A 27,822-nucleotide genomic window follows, 5' to 3' on the forward strand; every position below is an offset into this window, starting at 1 on the left:
TGAGAAGAGAAGTTTAGAGAAAAAAGAGTAAAAAGAAATGAACAAAGCCTCCAAGAAATATGGGACTATGTGAAAAGACCAAATCTACATCTGATTGGTGTACCTGAAGGTGATGGGGAGAATGTAACCAAGTTGGAAAACACTCTGCAGGATATTATCCAGGAGAACATCCCCAACCTAGCAAGGCAGGCCAACATTCAAATTCAGGAAATACACAGAACGCCACAAAGATACTCCTCGAGAAGAGCAACTCCAAGACACATAATTGTCAGATTCACCAAAGTTGAAATGAAGGAAAAAATGTTAAGGGCAGCCAGAGAGAAAGGTCAGATTACCTACAAAGGGAAGCCCATCAGACTAACAGCGGATCTCTCAGCAGAAACTCTACAAGCCAGAAGAGAGTCGGGGCCATATTCAACATTCTTAAAGAAAAGAATTTTCAACCCAGAATTGCATATCCAGCCAAACTAAGTTTCATAAGTGAAGAAGAAATAAAATCCTTTACAGACAAGCTAATGCTGAAAGATTTTGTCACCACCAGGCCTGCCCTACAAGAGCTCCTGAAGGAAGCACTAAACATGGAAAGGAACAACCAGTACCAGCCACTGCAAAAACATGCCAAAATGTAAAGACCACCGATGCTAGGAAGAAACTGCATCAATGAGCAAAATAACCAGCTAGCATCTTTTTTTTTTTTTTTTTTTTTTTTTTTTTTTTTTTTTTTTGAGACGGAGTCTTGCTCTGTCGCCCGGGCTGGAGTGCAGTGGCCAGATCTCAGCTCACTGCAAGCTCTGCCTCCCGGGTTTACGCCATTCTCCTGCCTCAGCCTCCCGAGTAGCGAGGACTACAGGCGCCCGCCACCTCGCCCGGCTAGTTTTTTTTTTGTGTTTTTAGTAGAGACGGGGTTTCACCGTGTTAGCCAGGATGGTCTCGATCTCCTGACCTCGTGATCCACCCGTCTCGGCCTCCCAAAGTGCTGGGATTACAGGCTTGAGCCACCGCGCCCGGCCCCAGCTAGCATCTTAATGACAGGATCAAGTTCATACATAACAATATTAACCTTAAATGTAAATGGGCTAAATGCTCCAACTAAAAGACACAGACTGGCAAGTTGGATAAAGAGTCAGGACCCATCAGTGTGCTGTATTCAGGATATCCATCTCATGTGCAGAGACACAAATAGGCTCAAAATAAAGGGATGGAGGAAGATCTCCCAAGCAAATGGAAAACAAATAAAAAAAGGAGAGGTTGCAATCCTAGTCTCTGATAAAGCAGACTTTAAACCAACAAAGATCAAAAGAGACAAAGAAGGACATTGCATAATGGTAAAGGGATCAATTCAACAAGAAGAGCTAACTATCCTAAATATATATGCACCTAATACAGGAGCACCCAGATTCATAAAGCAAGTCCTTAGAGACTTACAAGAGACTTAGACTCCCACACAATAATAATGGGAGACTTTAACACCCCACCGTCAACATTAGACAGATCAATGAGACAGAACGTTAACAAAGATATCCAGGAATTGAACTCAGCTCGGCACCAAGCAGACCTAATAGACATCTACAGAACTCTCCACCCCAAGTCAACAGCATATACTTTGTTCTCAGCACCACATCGCACTTCTTCCAAAATTGACCACATAGTTGGAAGTAAAGCACTCCTCAGCAAATGTGAAAGAACAGAAATTATAACAAACTGTCTCTCAGACCACAGTGCAATCAAACTAGAACTCAGGATTAAGAAACTCACTCAAAACCACTCAACTACATGGAAACTGAAGAACCTGCTCCTGAATGACTACTGGATAAATAACGAAATGAAGGCAGAAATAAAGATGTTCTTTGAAACCACTGAGAACAAAGATACAACATACCAGAATCTCTGGGACACATTTAAAGCAGTGTGTAGAGGGAAATTTATAGCACTAAATGCCCACAAGAGAAAGCAGGAAAGATCTAAAATTGACACCCTAACATCACAATTAAAAGAACTAGAGAAGCAAGAGCAAACACATTCCAAAGCTAGCAGAAGGCAAGAAATAATTAAGATCAGAACAGAACTGAAGGAGATAGAGACACAAAAAACCCTTCAAAAAATCAATGAATCCAGGAGCTGGTATTTTTTAAAAGATCAACAAAATTGTTAGACCGCTAGCAAGACTAATAAAGAAGAAAAGAGAGAAGAATCAAATAGATGCAATAAAAAATGATAAAGGGGATATCACCACTGACCCCACAGAAATACAAACTACCATCAGAGAATAAACACCCCTATGCAAATAAACTAGAAAACCTAGAGGAAATGGATGAATTCCTGGACACATACACCCTCCCAAGACTAAACCGGGAAGAAGCTGAATCCTGGAATAGACCAATAACAGGCTCTTAAATTGAGGCAATAATTAATACCCTACCAACCAAAAAAAGTCCAGGACCAGACGGATTCACAGCCGAATTCTACCAGAGGTACAAGGAGGAGCTGGTACCATTCCTTCTGAAATTATTCTAATCAATAGAAAAAGAGAGAATCCTCCCTGACTCATTTGATGAGGCCAACATCATCCTGATACCAAAGCCTGGCAGAGACACAACAAAAAAAAGAGAATGTTAGACCAATATCCCTGATGAACATCGATGCAAAAATCCTCAATAAAATACTGGCAAACCAAATCCAGCAGCACATGAAAAAGCTTATCCACCATGATCAAGTGGGCTTCATCCCTGGGATGCAAGGCTGGTTCAACATATGCAAATCAATAAACATAATCCATCATATAAACAGAACCAAAGACAAAAACCACATGATTATCTCAATAGATGCAGAAAAGGCCTTTGACAAAATTCAACAACCCTTCATGCTAAAACCTCTCAATAAATTCGGTATTGATGGAATATATCTCAAAATAATAAGAGCTATTTATGACAAACCCACAGCCAATATTGTACTGAATGGGCAAAAACTGGAAGCATTCCCTTTGAAAACTGGCACAAGACAGGGATGCCCTCTCTCACCACTCCTATTCAACGTAGTGTTGGAAGTTCTGGCTAGGGCAATCAGGCAGGAGAAAGAAATAAAGGGTATTCAGTTAGGAAGAGAGGAAGTCAAATTGTCCCTGTTTGCAGATGACATGATTGTATATTTAGAAAACCCCATTGTCTCAGCCCAAAATCTCCTTAAGCTGATAAGTAACTTCAGCAAAGTCTCAGGATACAAAATCAATGTGCAAAAATCACAAGCATTCCTATACACCAATAACACACAAGCAGAGAGCCAAATCATGAGTGAACTCCCATTCACAATAGATTCAAAGAGAATGAAATACCTAGGAATCCAACTTACAAGGAATGTGAAGGACCTCTTCAAGTAGAACTACAAACCACTGCTCAATGAAATAAAAGAGGACACAAACAAATGGAAGAACATTCCATGCTCATGGATAGGAAGAATCAATATCATGAAAATGGCTATACTGCCCAAGGTAATTTATAGATTCAATGCCATCCCCATTAAGCTACCAATGACTTTTTTCACAGAACTAGAAAAAACTAAAGTTCATATGGAACCAAAAAAGAGCCCACATTGCCAAGACAATCTTAAGCTAAAAGAACAAAGCTGGAGGCATCATGCTACCTGACTTCAAACTATACTACAAGGCTAAAGTAACCACAACAGCATGGTACTGGTACTAAAACAGAGATACAGACCAATGGAACAGAACAGAGCCCTCAGAAATAATACCACACATCTACAACCATCTGATCTTTGACAAACCTGACAAAAACAAGAAATGGGGAAAGGATTCCCTATTTAATAAATGGTGCTGGGAAAACTGGCTAGCCATAAGTAGAAAGCTGAAACTGGATCCCTTCCTTACACCTTACAAAAAAATTAATTCAAGATGGATTAAAGATTTAAATGTTAGACCTAAAACCATAAAAACCCTAAAAGAAACCTAGGCAATACCATTCAGGACATAGGCATGAGCAAGGACTTCATGACTACAACACCTAAAGCAATGGCAACAAAAGCCAAAATTGACAAATGGGACCTAATTAAACTAAAGAGCTTCTGTGTGGCAAAAGAAACTACCATCAGAGTGAACATGCAACCTACAGAATGGGAGAAAATTTTTACAATCTACCCATCTGATACAGGGCTAATATCCAGAATCTACAAAGAACTTAAACAAATTTACAAGAAAAAATCAACCCCATCAAAAAGTGGGCAAAGCATATGAACAGACACTTCTCAAAAGAAGATATTTATGCAGCCAACAGACACATGAAAAAATGCTCATCATCACTGGTCATCAGAGAAATGCAAATCAAAACCACAATGAGATACCATCTCACACCAGTTAGAGTGGTGATCATTAAAAAGTCAGGAAACAACAGATGCTGGAGAGGATGTGGAGAAATAGGAACACTTTTACACTGTTGGTGGGACTGTAAACTAGTTCAACCATTGTGGAAGATAGTGTGGTAATTCCTCAAGGATCTAGAACAAGATACCATTTGACCCAGCCATCCCATTACTGGGTATATTCCCAAAGGATTATAAATCATGGTGCTATAAAGACACATGCACACATATGCTTATTGTGGCACTATTCACAATAGCAAAGACTTGGAACCAACCCAAATGTCCCTCAGTGACAGACTGGATTAAGAAAATGTGGCACATATACACCATGGAATACTATGCAGCCATAAAAAAGGGTGAGTTCATGTCCTTTGTAGGGAGATGGATGCAGCTGGAAACCATCATTCTCAGCAAACTATCGCAAACAGAAAACCAAACACCGCATGTTCTCACTCACAGGTGGGAATTGAACAATGAGAACACTTGGACACAGGAAGGGGAACATCACACACTGGGGCCTGTCATGGGGTGAGGGGAGGGAGGAGGGATAGCATTAGGAGATATACCTAATGTAAATGATGAGTTAATGGGTGCAGCACACCAATATGGCACATGTATACCTGTGTAACAAACCTGCACATTGTGCACATGTACCCTGGCACTCAAAGTATAATAAAAAATTTTTTAAAAAGAAAAAAGAAAAAAATGGTGGCTAGTGAAACATACAGGAGGCATTGGCGTCTCCGGTAATTAGATGGCGTGGCATAACACCAAGGCTCACCTTTTCTCCTGGCTCACCTGCCCATGGCCACACAGCAAGCCTCATGGAAACTGGAAATGAGACCTTTAAAAATCCAAGATCCTCAGTCTCTGCTCTTCTAGATAACATGGAAAATAAAATCAAATTTGGGATGCATTTTTTCATAATGAAATTTTCATTAACATTACTTCCTCAAAAGTACAAGGTGTGTTTTAGATAAAGGAGAAAGCTGACATAAGAGCTGGAATTAATGTGGATGGAGAGGGACAGATTGACTGTTGAAATATGGTTGGTTTTAGGGTTTGTTAGGAGTTAGTACTTAAACTTGATTTTTTCAGGACCTAAAGGTTTTATAAACTTAATTTTTTTGCTAACCTGAATTAGCCTCAGAACCAACTAATGGTAATAAAAGTAGTAGATCAATATGTTGATCAATATGCCAGTTTATTAATTTACAGTTCTAGAGATTTAGGGCACTCCCAGCTTCCTGTCAGAAGATAACTGAGAGGCCACACTGGCATCAGAAGTTAATGAACACAGAGCACAAGGAAGTATATTTTTTTCTTCCGGTGTTGGGAGACACATGCTTTATTATTTTTTTTTTACTGTTCTAGTGATAGAGGTGAGCAACAGAGAAATTCTAGACAGATGGGCAGATCCTGATGAAACTCCACCTTCAAGTCAAATTAGCCTGAAACTCACAGCCCAAAGTGAGAACTAATATTCCTGTTTGCCCACCATCTCCTGATTGGTTCTTTCTGAGTAATGTCTTTTTACCAATCAAATGTAACCTTTTCCAAAACTACCTACGGCCTGCCCCACCCCCATCCTGTGCCTATAAAGACCCCAGATTCAATTGGTAGAGAGGAGAGATGGCTGGACTTCAGGGAAGAGGTGGTCAGACTTCAGGAAAGGCTAACTGCCCTGTCCATCCCCTCTCCAACTCCCCTCTCCACTAAGAGCCATTTCCATCACTCAATAAAAGTATCTGCCTTCACCATCCTTCAAGTATCTGTGCAACTGCATTCTTCTTGGACAAGAGCTTGGGAGCCACCAAGTGCAAGCACCCAAAAAGGCTGTCACACTGGCCCTTTGCCCTCGCTGATGGAGGGCAGCCACCCCACGTGACAAGGCAGGGGGCCAACTGAGCTGTTAACACACAGCCGTCTGCAGACTGCAAAGCTGAGAGAGCACTGTAACATTCCCTTTGGGGCTTTGGAGTCACAAGCACCCTCACACGGAGCTTGCTCCTGCTGGCACCCAGAGTGGCCTGCTGGATCCCACACTCACTCACATGCTGCCTCCCACAAGGGGTTTAGTGCGGCAGGCCAAGTAAACGGGGAACCCCTGTCACAAGTCTCATGAAGGGGCTGAGAAAAATCCTGAATCACTAGTAATAGAATAATTATTTTCATTTTTATCCTTACTCCAGCAAACACAAAAATTTTCGTTGACTTCCTTTTCCAACTGCCTTGACCTCTCAAAGTGTCAGGATTACAGGCATGAACCGCTGCGCCCAACCTGACTTCCTTTTGCAAGACTCCAAGCAGAACAACCCCATTTCTTCCACGATCAGATTCTTGCTTTGGTTATGCTCATACATCTGAGTTAGTAGACTCCAGCTTTCACATCCACCTCCTACCTCTGCCTAGCCACTTTAATTGCAGCCCTTGTCCTTCCTGCTTTGGGGAGAATAGATCTTAACCACAGGTGTCAAATTTACTAGTTTTAAGTCTTGGAAATTCCCTTCATCTTACAGTTCAAAGGATACCTCTTTACAAGACCTCCTACTTTATTACATTTCTAAGTAAGAATAATTTAATTATTTTTCCCAAGTACACCATCAATTTGGGGCAGGGGGAGAATTATATCAAATATTTTTTCTTATAACTTTTAAACTAGGAGCAAACAAATACTTCAAAGACATGAAAAGTAAAGTCTAATTTTTAAAAGAAAGTTTAGGCCAGATGCAGTGGCTCACACATATAATCCCGGTACTTGGGGAGGCCAAGGCGGGAAGATTGCTTGGACTCAGGAGTTTGACACCAGCCTGGGAAACACTAAGACCTCATTGCTACAAAAAATTTTAAAAATTAGCTGAGCATGGTGGCATATGTCTGTAGTCCCAGCTACTCAGGTGGCTGAGTTAGGAGGATCACTTAAGCCCAGGAGCTCAAGACCAGCCTGAGTAAAATGGGAAGACCCTGTCTCTACAAAAAAAATACATATATTGTTTTAAATTAGTTAGGTGTAGTAGCTTGTGCCTGTAGTTCCAGCTTCTCAGGAAGCTGAGGTAGGAGGATCACTTGGGCCTGGAAGGTCAAGGCTGCAGTGAGCTATGATGACACCACTGCGCTCCAGCCTGGGTGACAGAGCAAGACCCTGTCTAAAAAAAAAAAAGTGTTTGAAGAAGAAAAAGAGAGTTAAAAAAGAATAGATTATGCAACATTGATCTCATCTGTCTTTGTTCTGCATCTGGGAAGATAAGCTTATAATTGACATTATCAGTGCTAAATTGAACAGACTTTTTAGTTTTAGGAGCTAGACTGCAGACCTAAAGGACATTTGCATTGAAAGGGAGTCCCCAAGGAAGTCATTGAAGGCTATTACAGTAATTCAGCTGCCAGGCCTGGACTAACTAAGATGTTGACTGCAGTAGGTCAGGTTCTGTGGAAGCACACTCTGAGCCTGACATTTTTGCAGAGGAAGTTTATTGGGGTAGAGTGCTTTTAGGAACAATGTGTATGAAGGAGTGAAAGAAGCAAATAGGGCCGGGCGTGGTGGCTCACACCTGTAATCCCAGCACTTTGGGAGGTCCAGGCAGGTGGATCACAAGGTCAGGAGATGGAGACCATCCTGGCTGGCATGGTGAAACCCCATCTCTACTAAAAATACAAAAAAAAAAAAAAAATTAGCTGGGTGTAGTGGCGAGCACCTGTAGTCCCAGCGACTCAGGAGGCTGAGGCAGGAGAACAGCATGATCCCGGGAGGCAGAGCTTGCAGTGAGCCAAGATCGCACCACTGCACTCCAGACTGGGCGACAGAGCAAGACTCCGTCTCAAAAAAAAAAAAAAAAAAAAAAAAAAGCAGTAGCAAATAGGACAGAGAAAAAAATGGCACTGCAGTGCAGTTACAACAAAGGCTTTAGTAAAAATCCATGGGGAGGCCTGGAACTAGATGGCCCTTCTAAGATGTCCTGAATTTTAAAAAGAATGCTGAGGGTGATTCCTGGGAAGGGATCACTTCTGGAATCTAGGGGAACAATGATCTCCCTCCTGAAGTGGAATCCGGGCAGAATACCACAACATCCCTCTTAGTTCTTGCACTTCTCATCTCTGCATATCTCCCTCCCCTACTACCCTTTTGAGAGTTCCGCTTAGCCAGCACCTCTGCTAGTCAAAGTGGATTACTTCCTGGTGTGACCCAAGCTCCCTCATCCTTGAGAGTTCAGAACCTCTAGTCCGCATGCCCTGATTCTCAGTGTCTGCTCTACATGGCTGACAATCTTCCATTTAAATTGGGCAGGGATTGCATGAGACACCCTAGTGGATCACTTGAATGCCAGACGTGTGCCCTCCTACCCCCACTGTGTGACAGCCCCGCCTCCTCCTGGTGATCCTGGTGGGTTACCCCTGCCATGGTGGTAGCTTCTTTCCTTGCCTGCTTGTCTCCACACAAGTGACTAGGTGACAGTGTAAACGGACCCAGATTCAGCTGCTCACCATGCAAAAGCCAGACAGAGGGTTGAAGGGAGGAAAAGCAGGTTTAAATGGAGAGCCAGCAAACCAAGAAGATGGTGAACTAGTGTTCTGAAGTACCACCTTAAATTTTAAATTTTACCATAGGGCTTTGAAAGGGAAACTGGGTATGGGAGACATGCAGGCAGAGTGCAGGTGCAGAATCTGTGTGTCTTGTTCCGAGGGCTTTCTTAGATCATCACTTTTCTCAAGGTCTAGTTGGCATTGTCTTAACCCACCCACCCTCCACCTTGATGGTGGTGGTGGATTAATTGTTCGTGACTCCCCTTAAGCAGGAGAATTCCACAGTGGAAACTCCATGCCTGGTTTGTTTCAAGATTAGCCTCTGGGATTTCTTAAGCAAAAGCATAATTAGATAAGCATGCATTGTCAGAGGGGAGTGCCTAGAGAGGGAAGGAAGAAGAAAGTGGGCACTTTTTAAAACTGAGGTTCCTGGTTACAAACTCCCCCACTGTTGAGTTGTATTCCATCTCTATGGAATAGGGATGGCGTGTTCATCTGGCTACTTCCTGCTGAAAAACAGCATAGTTAGGGGGCCATGGAATGGAACCTGTCTTCCTGGAGTTGAAAGTATTTGTGAGTCCCTGGACTTGCAGAAGACATCTGCTGGAGCATCACAGTGAGTGTGTAACAGCAATACAGCCCACAGCAGAAGAATAAACATATCCCTATAATCATGGCTAAAGTTGTCAGAGGCATTTGAACCAGAGCAGCTCCATCTTGAGTAGGGGTTGTGTAAAATAAGGCTGGGACCTACTGGGCTCCATTCCCAGGAAGTTAGGCATTCTTAGTCACAGGATGAGATAGGAGGGCAGCACAAGATAAAGTCATAAAGACCTTGCTGATAAAACAGGATGTGGTAAAGAAGCCGGCCAAAACCCACCAAAACCAAGATGGCAGTGAAAGTGACCTCTAGTAGTCCTCACTGCTCATTATATGCTAATTATAATGCATTAGCATGCTAAAAGACACTCCCACGAGCCATGACAGTTTGCAAATGCCATGGCAACATTTGGAAGTTACCCTATATAGTGTAAAAAGGGGAGGGATCCTCAGTTCCAGAAAGTCCCTGCCCCTTTCCCAGAAAACTTACGAATATTCCACCCTTTGTTTGGCATATAATCGATAAATAACTATAAGTATACTCAGCTGAGCAGCCCATGCTGCTGCTCTGCCTATGGAGTAGCCATTCTTTTATTCCTTTACTTTCTTCATAAACTCACTTTCACTTTATGGACTCACCCTGAATTCTTTCTTGTGCAAGGTCCAAGAACCCTCTCTTGGGGTCTGGATCAAGACCCCTTCCTGGTAACAAAATTATGAGCAACGTTTTTTTTCTTCACCAGGAGGGACCTATTCTAGATCATGAAGAGGGCCATTGATTTAAGGACACTGTGGGATCAGACATAGCATTAATTTGCTTGTGCCTATCTTGTAGGGTTGAGCATGTATTTCCAGAGTTATCTGGAACATACACACAGTGTTCAGTCTTAATTACAGTGCACATTCCCTGCTGTCAATTGTACCCAGAGCTCCTGTGGGGACAACATGACAGGTTAGCTAAACATATATGTGACAGGTTATAGAAGGAGCTATTAATATGCATGAAAGTGTATTCATGACATGTAACAAATATGCATGTAACATGACCCATGTTCCCTTTGGGGTGGAGACTTACATTTAAATCTATTACAATTAGGCCCTATATGTCTAAAGTTCTTTTCAGCCAGACACAGTGGCTCACGCCTGTAATCCCAGCACTTTGGGAAGCCGAGGCAGCAGATCACAAGGTCAGAAGCTCAAGACCATCCTGGCTAACAAGGTGAAACCCCGTCTCTACTAAAAAATACAAAAAAATTAGCCAGGCATGGTGGTGTGCGCCTGTAATCCCAGCTATTCAGGAGGCTGAGGCAGGAGAATGGCATGAACCCGGGAGGCGGAGCTTGCAGTGAGCCGAGATTGTGCCACTGCACTCCAGCCTGGGCGACAGAGAGAGACTCTGTCTCAAAAAAAAAAAAAAAAAAAAAAAAAAAAGGTTCTTTCCGGGACACAAAGGCATACATGTGCACAATTTCTCTAAACAGGCTGGAACTAGTGCATACTCATGACCTCTTATTAGCAGAAAGTTACTAAAATCAGTCTCTTGTCTAATTAAAGCTGTAGTCATGGCTGGCAGAGCTGGGGCTGGGGGTCAGTTCGTATTTAATGGGGTGCCATGTTTGTAAGCAGACCCAGGTTTGGCTGCTCACCACTTGAAAGCCAAACATGAGAAGTGAGGGTGGTGGAAGGAAAAATAACCAAGTTGTAAAGACCAGCTCCACAAGCCTGCTAGCACTTGCTTAAAGCCAACTTTTCCTTCCACCAACTCTCACCTCTCATGTCTGGCTTTCTAGCCGTGAGCAGCTGAACCTGGGTCCAGCTACAACAGCAACAGCTTAAAGTTGAATGGGACTCTTGCTGTCTCTCCTGATGGAAGTGTTCCCCCTGTGGAAACCAGGATCTTTAGACCCACAGAGCCTAAAGCTGCAAGAGTAAGAAGAACAAATTCTCCAAGTGAGTCACTGGTAAAGATGGTAAGTGCGGCCACTTCTGTTTCTACTTATTGGTTCTCAGTTTCATGTATTCCACCCATTGGGGCCACATAACCACAGTAATGGTCATTGATTTAGGGTGTACCCCACATCCTAAGGGATGCTACCCCATCCTCAAAGAATATTGTTTCCAAACTGGCATCTCAGCTGTACTTTTAAAGGACCATCCAATTGCACTATCAAGTCACTAGCTTCTACGGTATGTGATAGGATCAGTGGGTCCCATGGTCATGTGTTTGGTGAATCAGACACACGATAAATCCTTGACGACACTGTTGGCTGAAGCTATGCAAGCAGAAAAGGCAAAACCCTAGAACATGTGTCAATTCTAGTCAAGATAAACAACTGCTCCCATCTAGAGTGGAAGGGGCTCAGCGTGAGCAACCAGCCATCAGAGGGATGATTGCCCTCCTTAAGGGATGGGTATTGTATTAGGACTCAGCATTGCTTTCTGTTGCACTCAGGTTAAATATTTGGCAGCATCAGTAAGTAGATAGATCACTCTTGGTGAATGGAATCTTTTTACATGTTGTCTGTGCTGCCACCATAGCTATTCCTCTCATGCACCCATTTTGCCAGCACAGGAGTGGCCATTGAAGAAGACGGCTGATGTCAACTAGACTACTACTTGTTTGGACCACTACCAATGATTCGGACTACTGGGTTGTTGAGTGCCTCCTCCACAGCAGGTACTCTCTGGTGAGCATGAACATGCACTCAAAGATCTTTACACCCCATTCCCACTCCTGGAGATCCGTCCATGTGCCTCTACCCTTGTCCCCAGTCTTTGCTTTCTCCTAGGCCCCTGACCAACTAGCCCAGCCATTTGCTATTCCCCTGAGTCCGTGTTTTTTTCTGGCCTCTGTTCTCTTTCCACATAAAGTGGATGACCTGATAGCCTGACGTTTGCCTCTCTCTGATTTCCCTCACTACTGTCTTAAAGGCCACCAGCATGGGGCTGGATTGCTGCAGCAGCCCGTTAATGGTTTGCATACACACATTGAACCAACCCATCTTGAGCCAAACTTGGCTTTTTTCCTCCTCCATCAGTTGGTTATAAGGGATTCACCCCTCACCCTATTGGCCATCTGCATGAGCTGAGGAAAGGTCCTTGTGTGACAGTAGTGAATGACATGGGAGGGTCTGCACCACCTGCTCATACAGTCTGTGTAGGTCCTCTGTACCCCTTCCATCTTAGGATGGATTCCTGCTAGGCCCCCTCAGACATGTGGCTTAGTGTCTGACAAGTTGTGTGATCAAATACTCTTTACCAAGCCCCAGTGGCAAACCAGGAGCTGTTTCTAAATAGTATGTAATTCTCTGTTGCAAATATATAAACTGTAGCATATAGTTCTCTGTTGCCTTACTCCAGAACCCTATGGGTCTACATTGTGATTCTCCAGTTAGGTTTACCATAAACTCTATATAGCATTTTTTCTCAATCACAGATAATTTGAATACCAGGTTGCATGGACCAAGTGACAAAACTGCTTATATCACAGCCTGGACTTGTGGAGCTATTTTCTCCTCTGGGTCCTACTCAATGCTGGTAGCTTTCCATGTGTCTTGGCAAATGGGCCAGAATAATGTTCCCATGAATGGACTATGCTGACCTCAGAACCCAGGTTGATCATATAGGGCATGTGATTCCTTTTGAGTCCTTTAATTTGAAGGTGATGTCCCAGCAGGCTCCTGAATCTTGATAGGGTTTATCTCCCACTAGACTTCCCAATTCTTGCTCATCCAGTCTGATCAACATAATGTCATCAATTTCGTGGATTAATGTAATGTTCTGCAGCATGTCCAGAAGGTTCAGCTTTCTTCAGACTATATTTTGACAGAGGGCAGAGAATTAACATAACCTTGGGACAAGCCTACAAATGCAAAGGGTTATTCACCTCACGAATGCAAACTACTTCCGGTGCTCATTTTCTGCAGGGGAGGATAAGAATACACTTGCCAGAGTGGCTGTATGCCATGTACCTGATACAGTGTTAATTTGCTCTAGGAAAGATACCACATTTGTATGCTTTTTGTAGGGGCCTGACTGAAACCCACCTTTGCAAAAATTATAACTGAGGAAATTATGACAGTGAAAGAGATCAGACCCAACTGACTCCATCTCGCTTCTCACCTTTAAGCTGTCCTTGTTCATTCCTGGGCATAGGCCAAGCTAATCTTGGGAAGGAATTTAGTTTATGATTTGCCTCTGAAACAAAATTGATACTAGCCTTTTCCCTAAAAAACCTACTTCTTGCCCAGGAACCAGTCTGCCTTTGTAGGACTAACAAACCAGCTACAAGATTAGATATTACAGTTTAGGGGTCATGCAGCCTCTAGCTGTGAGAGTCTGAGCCTCCCCAAATTGCTTCTGAGGATAACATCACTATTATAAAACCTAAGATCAGTGCTTGAGATATTTTGCAGACCCTGTGCTCCCTGGATCAGCTGACACCACCCAGACCAGTAATCTGGCTCAACCATTTCTGCCATCCCACCCAGAAACAGAAGACAGCAGGAAAAACTCACTTCCACCCCCTATGATTCCATCTCCAACCTGACCAGTCAGCGCTCCTCACTTCCCGAGACCCTATCTGCCAAATTATCTTTAAAAACTCTGATCCTCAAATGCTCGGAGAGACTGATTTGAGTAATACTAAAACTCCAGTCTCCCACACAGCTGGCTCTATGTGAATTACTCTTTCTCCGATGCAATTCCCCTGTCTTGATAAATCGGCTCTGTCTAGGCAGTGGGCAACATGAACCTGTTGGGTGGCTGGATGACTAGTGAATCAGTTGGAATATGGAGGCCACAAACCCTCTCCTTTATGTCCCTTCTAGTACCCACAGGATGTGTTAATAGTATTGTTTGTGATTTACCATCTTGGCTGGAAGTGGGGAGAAATTTCATAGATTTCCACTTGGCCTTCCCCAATGTGGTTGATTAACTAGTTGGTTCACCTAACTGCCAAATATGTCCATTCTACTTATATGCTTAAGGACATGGGAAATAACCATGGGACAGTTCTCTGACCCAATGAGCCCACCATGAGACCTGCACCAGGACTTTCTTAGCTGGTTCCCGTATGGCCTTCTCACCCTCCATTCTCCCTGGTGGTGGCTTGGGTGTCCAATATCAATTAGCTCAGGCCTTGTGTCTGTGTCCAACCAGTCCTCAAAGTTTCTGGATATTGCCCTTGGCCCATAGGTCCTGTGGGGAAGGCTAAATAAAGATAATCATAGCATATACATTGCTGTGGTGTTGCAAGGTTCTTCTGAGGGCCCAGCTCTTCTTTCAGCCACCAAGTTCTAGGTCTGAAAACTGACCCAGGTGCAGAAACTAGACAACAGATTGTGACTTTTTATGAGAGTGCTTCCCTCAGACTCCTTGATTGTATAGATTGAGTGAGACCCTTGGTGGCTGCCCACATATCTATCTTGACCTTCAGAATGCCATGTTCTATTAACAATTGTCACATTCTCTCTGGATCAGGCTGCCCTGGCTGCCACTCCAACCTTGTTCCTTATTACAGTAATTACATACACCTGGTTTCTGATGCCACGTGCTTCCTGGCCTCTGTTAATTTGAAACCCCATCATCCTGTGGCTATAGGGAAAGCTAGTTCTATAAGAGCATTTGCTAGTCTCAGCCGTGGTATACAAAGGACGGTCACCACTGAGCTTCTTCAATCATGCTGGTGCCTCTCTCATCAACACATTTTTGATCACTTTGCTAGTCAAAGTATTCTTTCTAGGCCTCCATCCTACGAAACGTAACTGGCTGGTGGGTTTTCTCACCTTATATAAAATGCCTGTGTTATCAAGCCCGCTTCTCTGGGCTTTTGGCCCCTTTCTCTATCACTTGCCATGGCAATTCTGGCATTTCTACTTCACTTAGTATGGACTGGTGATTTTTCCTAGCTTCTAGGAATCAACCTAGCAGAATATTTGCATATAGGAGCTTCAATAGGGACATGGGAGAGTTCCCTGACCCCCCTCACAGGACGTGCAATGGGGTGTGGCTTGTCTGTTTGGCCACAGCCACTGCTCAAACCCCTTATGGGAGGGGAAGCACACAGACAGGCAGGTGCAGGAGCCGGGGCGAGCACTTCTGGGCTCTGGCCCCACAGCAGCATCTAAGGGTGGATGCCTGGGACCCCTGAAACCCAAGCAGGCATGTGTTACAGTGCGCTCTTTTAGCTTTGCCATCCACTGATCGCTTAAGTGTTAAACAGCTTAGTAGACCCTCTACCTTTTCACAAGGGCAGAGGGCCAGTGTGACAGCTTTCTGTATCCTGAGCTCTTGTCCAGTGTTCTGAAAGAATCAGGTGACACACAGACTTGGAGGATGGTGAATGCGGGGGTTTTATTGGGTGGTGGAAGTGGCTGTCAGTGGGATGGATGGGGAGCTGGAAAGGGGATGAAGTAGGAAGGTGATCTTTCCCTGGAGTTTGGCTGTCCTGAGGCTGATTTCCTCTCCAACTGTCCCCAGCTGAACTCTTCCCAATGTTCCTTCTCTTCTCTCCTTCTCTGCTGCTCTTCTGTTCATCTGCTCATCCACTCCTGGAGCTGGGGGTTTATATGGGTACAGGATAACCAGGTGTGGCAAGCCAAAAGGCAACTTTTGAACGTGAAAACAGGAATGACTGTTCCCATTTAGGGCCATGGGTATCCAGGCTTGAGGGTGGGGCCTTTACTGAGGAACTGCCCTCTTCTACCCAGTATTTCCCTGTCTCCTGTCTATATCAACAGGATATTCATCTTGTATCATAGAAGAATGTCCTCATATTAATAAACTCTCTATTATCCAACTTTATGTTCTATTTCTCTAGATTCAGTGCCCTCCAGACCCCATCCCATATATATCCTCTCTGCTTCTGCCAGTACATGCTGGCTAGGCCCTATAGCTTCTTTGATGTATGGTCTCCTTCTCCCTCAGGGGACCCAGTACATTCCTGGCCTCTTTATGTTGTGGCTTGACCATAGTTTTTAGCCACACAGGGAGGTGGGAGTAGGTTATGAAAGGGATGAGGAGTCTTTCAGTTGTCTTTAAGCAGAGGGGTATGGGTCACATCTGTAGGCCAGTGTTTGGAGGACCTAGGGTTTCAAGAACCTCAAGTTGAACTGTAATACAGTTATGACAGAGATTTCAGCCAATCTCACAGACAACTCTAGAACTGCCATGATTCCCATCTCAAGTCTCCTTCCCAGCTGGGGCCTTGGCATAATGGACTCGTCTAAATTGAGAGTTCAGTCTTCTCTGGAGCTCCATTCCCTTCGGAGCCTCAGCTGCTTCTGCCCTCTGGTTGAAGAAGACAACGATCTCTTTATATGCTACCAAGGAGGGCTGTTGGACTTTGACACTTTGTCCTCTGCAAAGAGTAACTGCCCTCGGCCTTTTGCTGTCTTTCTCCAGGGCAACCATAGCCCTCAACCTGGGAGGAGCGAAGGAAGCACTTTGGGCAGAGGGAGAAGGTGAACTGCAATGCAGTCACCACAGAGGCCTCAGCCAATCCCACGGGAAGTTCTGGGTCTCTGGTGGTCCTTTGGAGTTGTGTCGATTTGAGGTACAAGGGTTGGGGCCACCCCCACCAGCATTGATTAGTTATGGAATGTGGGCTGCCCCCAGGAGGAGATGTAACCTTGGGTGAATCCGTTTCCTTTGGATGGAGGGCAATCCCTGGGGAGGGACTTAACTTGGTGCAGTCAAGGGGAATGAGCATCTCATCATAAAGGAAAATCTGGGTGGCTGAATGGCACATGGCATGCATTATATTGACACTGGGAATAAAGAGAGGGGGCTAGGGATAGGAAAATGATTTCTGGAAGAAAAATTGACAGGATATGCTGATCACATAGCATCTGAATGAAGATAAGGTTCTTTCATTCAAGAAACATTTAATACCTTCCCTAGGCTCAGCCCTGTGTGAGATGCAGCTTGTGGACTTGAAAGGTTCTTCACCTCAGGGGAGCTCAAATTGGAAGGCATATGCCAAAGAAAGAGTGGAGACAGTGTCGAGATCTCAATATGCTGCAATGTGAATGAGAAGATGTGGCTAAAAAGACAAGACCATCCTTCATTGTGATGGAGCTTTTCATGAGCTCTGCAGCTCCCATTTTTCCTCTCTAGAGACAACCAAATCCTTGGTTCAAAATGAGGCAACTTCTTCCTTGAGGACTTTGAAGTGCAGTACTAGCATCAGTGCCTACCCTGCTTCTTGTACCTGCCCCTTATCAATAATCTCTCTCTCTCTTTCTCTCTCTCTCTCTCTCTCTTTCTCTCTCTCTCTCTATCTCACACACACACACACACACACACACACACAGTGAATTGCACTGCACGTGAGGACTAGAGATGCAAATTAGGGACCGTTGAGAGAATCCCATGGTAGGGAGTGCTTCCAGCCTCACACATGACAGCAATGTGCCCAGGAGTGGCTTTTCTTTCTGTTCGTGAAAGAAATGAGCACCCTGGAGTCAGGAAGGCTCCCAAATCTGCAAATCAAGTCCTAGGACAAGGACAGCAGGGGCTCCGCCTCTCTGGTGCACCTTGCGTGAACGGCCACAAGATGGCAGCAGGAGCTCAGCCGACGCTGGCGAGAGCCTGAGGGTGGGGTGCTGGGGTCAGAGGAATGGAAAAGTGACCCCCAAGACATGCGCGCATCCCAAAAGAGAGGTGAGGAAGGAAAAAATCAATGAATGAAAGGCTCTTAGGACCTGTTTAAGCCAGGAGTTTGCACACTACTGGCAGTGGCCGTTTCTCGTGCACACATCTATTGCGTGACTCCTATACTTCTGCGCATTTGCCACGTGTAAGTTTTCTCCTGGTTAAATACGACCCCTGCCACCCTAAACTTTACCATCACAATCGCTGGTGGAAATATCCTGGGTGTTGCAGAATCTGTGTGCAAAGTGCACTGACTCTCACCAGAGGCTGCACGCGGGGCTGTAAGGATGGCTCTGGATGTGCCTTCGGCCACCAACCCTTTCCTCTCAGGGGACAGCGAGGTGAGGGCAGCCTGTAGAGAACAAAGAGCAAACTGCCCTGCTTCCATCCGCACAGAGAGGGACCGCTGACGGCGACAAGGTGACTGCGCTGCAGCGAAGGACGCCTAGCATTTGGTGTTCTAATATGCCACAACGATCGTTTGCGTCCTGGGTTACGAGGACATCGCAGGCAGCCAGCCTCTGGGTGCAGGGGCCTCAGTGCTGCCGACACACACTCAGGTGAGGGATGTGTGCACACACCCAATCTTAATGAGGACAATGGATAGAAATTACGAGGGAGATTTTTTTTTTTCTATTTTTTGGAAACAGAGCCTCACTGTGTAGCCCAGGCTGGTGTGCAGTAATGCAATCTTAGCTCACTGCAGCCTCTGCCTCCTGGGTTCAAGTGATTCTCCTGCCTCAGCTTTCAGAGTAGCTGGGACTACAAGCCTGCACCACCATGCCGGGCTAATTTTTGTTATTTTTTAGTAGACAGGGTTCTACCATGTTGACCAGGCTGGTCTTGAACTCCTGACCTCAGGTGATCCACCCACTTCAGCCTCCCAAAGTGCTGGGATTACAGGCGTGAGCCACCGCCTCTGGCCTCTGCACCAGGTACTTTACACTGAAACTTCTCAACCTGGGCATCCTGGGCAGGACTGGTATTTGATGTGTTGATGTGGAGCACTGTCCCATCCATATTCCTGGTCTCTACCCTCCAGATGCCAGTAGCACCAACCTGCCTTCTACAAGTTGTGGTAACCAACTTTTGTCAAATTGTGGCAGGTCAGGTCTCACTAACACAGGCCTCCATAACAACTGTTTCAGTACTGATTGCATGGTTAAGTTAAACATTAAAAGCTAAAAAAAAAAAAAAAAAAAAAAAAAGCCAGTGCCCTTATACAAAGGCTGGAATGTAACACAAGCCCACCAAGAGTTTTGCCTAGGCCTTTCCTGGGCCTTAAAGCATGACAGAATAACGAAAGAATTCTTAACAGGACCCTTTTAGGATTAAACGAGTTTTATTGGGGGTCTGAAGAAACTCCCCAGGCCTCCACAAATAAGTTTATTGGGGGTCTAAAGGAACTCCTCAAACTTCCGTGATTTAACAGGAGACAAGATAAGGGTAATCACCCCAGCACCTGGACCCATTTAGATGAAGTAAATTTACTGAGGCCCCAGAGGAAGGTCTTCAGGACTGAGACCTTAGTTATGGATTAAAAGAAGTTAATCACTTATGTCTTTCAATGAATGCACACTTACATGTAGACATATAGCTTAGAAGGCATATAAGCTCTGAAAAACTTTGTAATTTTGAGTTGGTCTGGCGATAATTTCTAGGCCTTCTCCCTGTAACCGACTGCAGAAAATAAAACCTCTCTTGCCCCCCAGTTCATCTGCATCTCGTTATTGGGCAGCGAGAAATAGCAGCCTGACCCTCAGTTTGGAACAAAATGTCCCCTGGGGGGGCAGAGTGGAGGGGACAAAAGCTCTCTGGTAGAGAACCAGTGAGTTGACTCGATTAACTCTTAATCCTAGAAGAACCCTGATGTGGGTACTATTTCTCCTTACTTATTTAATTTATTTTTAAAAACTATGGTGAAATGCACATACACAAAATTTGCCATTGTAACCGTTTTTAAGTGTGCAGTTCAGTGGCATTAAGTGCATTCATATTGTTGTGCATCCATCCTCCCAGCCATCTCCAGAACTCTTCATCTTGCGACACTGAAACTACCCTCATTAAGCAAGAACTTCCCATTTCCCTCTTCCTCCAGCCCCTGGCAACCACTGTCCTACTTTCCTTTTTTTTTTTTTTTTTTTTTTTGAGGCAGAGTCTTGCTCTTGTTGCCCAGGCTGGAGTGCAATGGTGTGATCTTGGTTCCACCTCCCGGGTTGAAGCGATTCTCGTGCCTCAGACTCCCGAGTAGCTGGGATTACAGGTGCACACCACCACGCCTGGCTAATTTTTGTATTTTTTAGTAGAGACAGGGTGTTTCCATGTTGGCCAGGCTGGTCTTGAACGCCTGACCTGCACCATTCTACTTTCTATCTCTATGAATTTGATAGCTCTAAGTACCTCATCTAAGTGGAATCCTTGGACTCAGCAGGATGTCTTCAGAGTTCATCTGTGTTGTAGTGCGTGTCCGATTCTCTTCCTTTGAGGCCGAATAGTATTCCATGTATGTCAAGGTCACATTTTGTTTATGCATTTCTCAGTGGGTGAACACTTGGCTTGCTTCCACCTTTCAGCTTTTGTGAATGAAGCTGCTATTAGTTCTACCTTTTGACCGATGAGAAAACTGAGGCTTTTACAAGAGGTAAAGTAACTTGCTGTAAGTTCCCCCACTAGCGAGTAGCACGTGTAGATTCCAGCCAAGCAGTTGACTTCAGAGGCTGCTGCTGAGACCTCCTAACTGCACACAGCCAGACACCCACCCAGGCACGCACCCACTTCTGAAGCCATCTGATAAGCCGGGACCTGTTACTGCTCTGCTGGGAGCTGAGTCAGAGATGGGGCATATTCGGGGCTGGGGAATGATTACTTCTTTGTTTTCCCCTCTTATTTTATCCCTGGAAAGCCTGGATCAAACCAGGAGGTAGAGAGATTTCTTCAGTGGTGGACCCTCCACAGGAAACTCCCCACCATCCCTGTCCTCCCACCATCAATAACCACACCATTCTCACCCAATTGCCTGATTGGGGATGAGGTCTGGGGCTCATGTACCTCTGCATCCCAAAAGAATAGCTACTGTGTATTCCTGTAAGTCCTCTGGTTGAGAATCTGTAAACAGACTCATTGGTAAAGTCTTTCTTGGAAGCTGACCACATGACATGGGAATGTTCATAGAAGATGCACGTAGTCACCATGAGGAAGGGAAAGAACTCAGTCATCCCATTGTTTTATACAGGGCTTAACAAAAATGTCTGTATAACAAAGGCTGCAAAATTTAGAAGTGAAACATTTGTGGTTTGAGTTTTTGCGTCAAGGTCCACCACACTTCCTGACAAGTCAGCTCCTTGTCTGGGTAGCACTTGGGTATCAGATCTTCAGGAGACACTACTGCCTCTTCAGGTCTGCAGGTTTCCAAATATTAAATTTCTAAAGCGTAGAATGCCCACAGTTTCACCACTTCCTTTTGTGTTAATGCCTTTCATTTTGAGCAAAGGCAAGCCCAGGACAGTATGAAATCTTGCCACCACCACCAACAGGAAACATAGCAATCTGTAGCTACAGTCCCCTCATCTGGAGACTGGCCTGGGTAGGGTCACTTCATGCCTTCTTTGCTGGGTTTTGGAAGATGCTGCAATTAACACAAGGAAAGAAGGCAAGCTCTTATCCCTCCCTTCCCTTCACTCAGTTGCAGCATGGTGGTTGCAGAAATAAAGCACTCAGTTGTTCCTTCTGCTTGCAATTGTTCAGATGCAAGGGGAAAAAGTAAAAACTGAAGCTTGCTATGACGTCTTTCTTAAACCATTTTGTGCAGCTATAAACATTACTGGGTAATTCATAAAGAACAGAAATTCGTTTCTCACAGTTCTGGAGGCTGTGACGTCCAAGATCAAGGTGCCAACAGGCTTGGTGTCTGGAGAGGGCCACCCCCAGGATGGTACCTTACACATGACATCCTCCAGAGCAGGGCAATCACTGTTCCTCACAGGACAGAAGTGCAGAAGAGACAGAACCCACATCCCCAAGCCCTTTTTAGACTGGCTTTAATCCACTCATGCTCCACCCTCATGAACCAAACACCTCCCAGTAAGCCCCACCACCCAATGCTGTTGCACTGGGGATTAAGTTTCCAACACGTGAGTTTTGGAGGGAACAAAAACATTCTGACCATAGCAGCCTCTCCCCAACTTTTACAAGAATCCTGGCATCTGACGCATTTCATAGCCTGAGTATAGGATGAGGTAATGGAGGGCCCACACCACCTACATCCTGTAAAGCCTGAGGCTCACCAAGCTGCACAGGAGAGTATGAACACAGAGGACACCTCCCACTGTTGTTCTCTTGTCTCATGACTCAAGCAGCCCCTCCCTTTCAGCCCAAGATATTGAGCCATCCGGGGCTTGCTGTGGTATAATACACAATAATTATTTGGTCGTTGTCCCTGGTTCCTGACACAGCACCTCAAAATCCTTGGAATTGATTGCCCTGTATGCTAATGAGATGAATCACGGAGAGACCCTAGATAGCTCCAGGATGGGGACTGGTCACTAGAAAAATCAACCATGTGATTAAGGGTTAGAACTTTCAGCCCCGCCTCCTCACTCCTGACCTTCAAGGAGAGAAAAGGGATTGGAGATTAAGTCCAGTCATCAAAAGGCCAATGATTTCATCAATCATGCCTGCATAATTCAGGCCTTGACAGAGCAAGAAAGAGGTCAAAACCTGAGTTACTACCTTTAAAGGGCCTAATTTACATGTAGGAAAGTAAGAGAAGCACAGCAGCATAGCTGTGTTTAAAATCCCTGCCCCCACCCCCGCAAGAACACTCCTAAATGAAGTCAGATAAAAATCTCCCAAAAAACTCCTAAGTGAAGTCAGATGCAGTGGCTGAAACCTGTAATCCCAGCTACTGAGGAAACTGAGGTGGGAGGATTGCTTAAGCCCAGGAATTTGAGGCCAGCCTGGGAAACATAGAGAGACCCTATCTCTTTAAAAAAGTTTGTTTTAATAAAAACAAGAACAAAACCTAAATGACAGAGATTCAGAGAACTTCTGGGTTGAGAAAAACATTGCTTTAAGAGGCCAAGGTGAGAGAATCACCTGAGGCCAGGAGTTCAGGACCAGCCTCTAAGAGATGGGGGTCTCACTCTGTTGCCCAGGCTGGAGTGCAGTGGCACGATCTCAGCTCACTGCAGCCTTGACCTCCTGGGCTCAGGTGATCCTCCTACCTCAGCCTCCTGAGTAGCTGAGACCACAGGCGTGTGCCACCATGCCCAGCCAAACTTTTTTTATTTTTAGTGGAGACGAGGTTTCACTATGTTGCCCAGACTGATCTCAAACTCCTGGTCTTAAGCAATCCTCCCACCTAAGCCCAAAGTGCTGGGATTACAGGTATGACCCACTGTGCCCAGCCCCTCAAACAAATTTTTTTTATTTAGCCATATAGTGGCACGTGCCTGTAGTCTCAGCTACTTGGAAGGCTGAGGCAGGAGGATTGCTTGAGCCCAGGACGTCGAGGCTATAGTGAGCTACGATTTCACCACTGCACTCCAGTCTGGGTGACAGTGTGAGACGCTGTTTAAAAAATAAAAGAAAGACATTGATGCACTTCAAGGATGGTGCATCTGGAGAGGGCATGCAAACCTCCCCCTCCCTATGCAGCTCTTCCATTTGGTTGTTCCTCAATTGTATCCTTTATAATCAATGGGCAAATGTTAATGCCTTTTCCTGAGTTTTATGAGCTGTGAATTATCAAAACTGAGGAAGGGGTTGTAGAAACTCCCAAATGTATAGTCGGTCAGAAGTATGGGCGGCTTCTTGGTCTTGTGGCTGGCATCTGAAGCGGGGGCAGTCTGGGACGGAGCCTTGAACATGCGCGGTTGGCTCTAACTCCAGAGTTAGTGTCAGAACTGAACTGATTGTTGGATTCCTGTTGATGTCAGAGTCACGGGTCACGAGTGTGGAACACACTCCACACACTTGGTATCAGAAGTGTCAGAAAAAAACACTACACCTGTTTTCTCACCAAACAGCGGAAATGCTCGTAGGTATTTCTCCTACGTTTTTTCCCCTCTTGCAATTCCACTCTTCCAGGAAGCTTGGGTGATCAGCCTAGAGTGTTACCTACACTCGCTGACAGAGCCAGCTGAGTTGGCACTCTGGGCATGACAGTTCTTTATTGTGGAGCTGTCATACATGTACCGTTTTCAGCAGCATCTCTGACCTCTCTACCCACTGGATGCCGGTAGCAACAAGTCCCTGGCTGCCTCAACAAAGTGTAGTCATTCACTTATGACAAAAACTAGACCCTACAAAAAAGGATAGTCGAGCACGAGGCCTGAGACCTGGGTCTAGTCCGGGCTCAGCCCAAGGTGTCTCTGTGACTTTGGGCAGGGCTACCAAGCCTCTTGGTGTCCTCAACTGAACAATGGAAAAGCCAGACCAGATCAACCTGAGTTCCATTCAGCAACAGCGTGCTATGCTGCTGTGTTTGCCTTACCTTCCTATGTGGAAATGAAGCCCAGTAAAGGTACTAACTCAGGCTTTGACCTCTTTCTTACTCTGTCAAGGCCTGAACTCCTGTCTTGCCAAATGATTTGACCCTGAGTCTCCCATTTCCTTTCACAGAATGGGGCCTGCAGGAGCTGACAGGGATCCGTGCTGGGGATAGATGCTGCTGACAACCTGAAGAAGAATCCACCCTCTGGCTCTGAAATTAACAGCGTTCAGCAGTCTTGTGGCCAGAGTGAGAGCACCTTCCCCCTGCAGCTCTCCTGGGGAGCCGCAGTCCAGAGGAGCGAGGAGTGCCCTCTGTTGCAGGTGGGAGTGGTGGGACAAGAGTGGCGGGAGATCCAGAGTGGCCACCAGGCCATTGCTTGACCTAGTTCCTGCTCAGTCCCTCTGGGGCTGGCAGACTTCACAGTCCAGCTTGCTCTGGGGAGATCACAGTCTGGAGGCAGCAGCCACCACTGTCCTGAGGCTCTGTCTTTCAAAGAGAAGCCTCTGTCCTTTTCAAAGACAGAACACCTGTGCTTGGCAGGCAAGAATAACGTTGACGGTGGGAAATTCCATTCTCTAAAATATTATAAAACAGAAAGTATGAAGGAATTAAAGTCCACTGAAAAAGTATCCTGAGACTGGGTGCAGTATTGATGCCTGCAATTCTAGCACTTTGGGAGGCTGAGACAGGAAGATTGCTTGAGGCCGTAAGTTTGAGACCAGCCTGGGCAACAAAAATGAGACCCAGTCTCTACAAAAAAATAATTAAAAATTAGCCAAGCATGGTAGCTCGTGCTTGTAGTCCCAGCTACTCAGGAGGCTGAGGTGGGAGGATTGCTTGAACCCAGGAGTTCAAGGTTACAGTGAGCTATGATTGTGCACTGCATTCCAGCCCGGGGAACAGACTGAGTGGGTGACCCTGTAGCAAAAAATAGAAAAAAGAAAAGAAAAGGTATCCTGGACTACCAGGAATGACAGTAATAATGATGCTAGCATTTATTAAGAACTTAATAGATGCCCTGAACTCAGCTCAGTGCTTTACATGAATTATCTCATTTAATTCGGAGATAATTGGAGATAGTTATGCTTTTTACCTCCATTTTATAGATTGGGAAAAGGAAGTTATAATGTTCTTCAAAGTCTTTCAACTAATAAGGTCTAATGATTTTATCCTGGAAGCACACATGGGAATTTTCTTGTTCTCTAGTCTCAGTAGGTAAAATGTGGGACATCTTGGCAGGTGTGACCTAAGTTATCATAAAACGTGTCTAATTATTTGGAAAGAAGATGATGTTAGTTACTGGGTGGTGGTGGTGGGAGGGGTGGTCTAGCTAATGACTGGCATTTTAAACTAGAATCATCAAGATCCTAATGGACGTTAACTCATCATTTACATTAGGTATATCTCCTAATGCTATCCCTTCCCCCTCTCCACACCCCACGACAGGCCCCGGTGTGTGATGTTCCCTACCCTGTGTCCGAGTGTTCTCATTGTTCAGTTCCCACCTATGAGTGAAACATGCGGTGTTTGGTTTTCTGTCCTTGACAGTTTGCTCAGAATGAGCACACCCACATGGCACATGTATACATATGTCACAAACCTGCACTTTGTGCACATGTACCCTAGAACTTAAAGTATAATAATAAGAAGAGATCCATTAATGATCTTCATTTCGTTCATTTTTATCTATTTATCCTTCTATTCATTAATTCAATCAATAAAAACTTATTGATAGCTCAGTGTATGTCACGGGTTGTGCTAATGGCTAGGGATGCAAAAAAGAGTCATACTCCATCCCCATCCTCAAGGCATTCCTGGTCCAGTACTGCCAGCAGTAGTCAGAGGCCAAAGTCCCACAAGAAAGTGCCCTTCTGGCCCACTGACTTCTTCCCCGGGTCCGCCTAGAAATCTGGCTGGATTCAAGTCAGGCAAAACATGTACAACTTTATGATTTCTTGTCTGATGGAAATCCCCTGGACTTTTCCCTTTTTGTATTGGATGGGTTTTAGTTCTCCTGGACATGCCAAAGCGGGCACATGGCACCCCACGGCCATGAAGCCTTGGGCCCCTGCACCTGGTGCTTAGGTTCAGGGAGACTCAGGAACTCTTTCTCCTGACCTGACTGTCTTGTCTTAGGACATAATCTTTGGGAACCTTCTCCCAGAATACAAAGCCCAAACACAAGAGAAGGGGCCAGCCTAAAGCCAGCCTGGAGACATCAGCATAGGGATCCACTGGGCACATACTGTCCTTGAGATTTAGCCACCTGGCAACATGCTGGGCTGCTGCCGCCCTCCCCTTCTCCCCAGCCAGCGCTCACCAGGGTCTACAGGAAGGGGTTGCTCCCATAGGCTGTGTGGGCAGATGTTCCTGTGAGTGCTTCTCTCTGTCTCAGAAAAGGGAGTCGGGTGGGAGATGTTCCTGCCATGTCTTCCCAATGGCAGATTTCCCCCCTGTTTCAATGAAGTCTCATGGCTCTGTGGATGTCAGCTCTTCTCTCCTATACTCTAAGAAGTACAGAGATGGACCAGTACTCTAAGAATCCAGATACTATTGCAAAATTCTCCCTAGTTCCATTAAACCAGGGAGCTCCTGGCCTGTTCCCTTGAGTTCTTGTTCCCTTAGCTCTTCTCTGGAAAGGCTGCCTCTGCCTGGATAGACCAGGCCCAAGATGCGCAGATGAATCAGACACATCCCTGCCCTTGAGGGCTGTCATAGGTCTCAGTGAAGACCTACAATAAAGCAGGGAATTGAGAAGGCTTGAGGGGAGACAGAAGCAGGGTAGGAAACAATACAAAGGGAAGGAGGAGAAGGTGATGCTAGAGGTGCGCCAGGAAGGAAATGGCAGTGATATGGTTTGGATCTGTGTCCCCATCCAAACTCATGTTCCATTGTAATGCCCAATGTGAGGCTCGATGGGAAGTGATTGGATCATGGGGGCAGAATTCTCATGAATGATTTAGCACCATAGCCCCCCTTGGTACTGTATAGTAAGCAAGTTCTCATGAGATCTGGTTGTTTAAAAGTGTGCAGCACCTGCCCCCCTCTCTCTTCCTCCTGCTTCATCCACATAACACATGTCGGCTTCCCCTTCACCTTCCGCCATGATTCTAAGTTTCCTGAGGCCTCCCCAAAAGCAGAAGTCACTATACTTCCTGTATATCCTGTAGAACTGTGAGCCAATG

The 27,822-nt window shown here is 45.3% G+C and overlaps 1 long non-coding RNA gene across 1 annotated transcript; it reads left to right on the plus strand.

The window, feature by feature from the left end:
- The first annotated feature begins 718 nt into the window (after positions 1 to 718).
- LOC140710100 (uncharacterized) lies at positions 719 to 26,449 on the plus strand. The gene is made up of 3 exons (XR_012090996.1): positions 719 to 11,459; positions 12,062 to 12,176; positions 24,766 to 26,449. It is a non-coding gene; the product is annotated as an uncharacterized lncRNA (long non-coding RNA).
- The last annotated feature ends 1,373 nt before the right edge of the window (positions 26,450 to 27,822 follow it).

Source organism: Chlorocebus sabaeus, chromosome 24 (genome assembly GCF_047675955.1).
Source record: "Chlorocebus sabaeus isolate Y175 chromosome 24, mChlSab1.0.hap1, whole genome shotgun sequence".
Classification (NCBI taxonomy): Eukaryota; Metazoa; Chordata; class Mammalia; order Primates; family Cercopithecidae; genus Chlorocebus; species Chlorocebus sabaeus.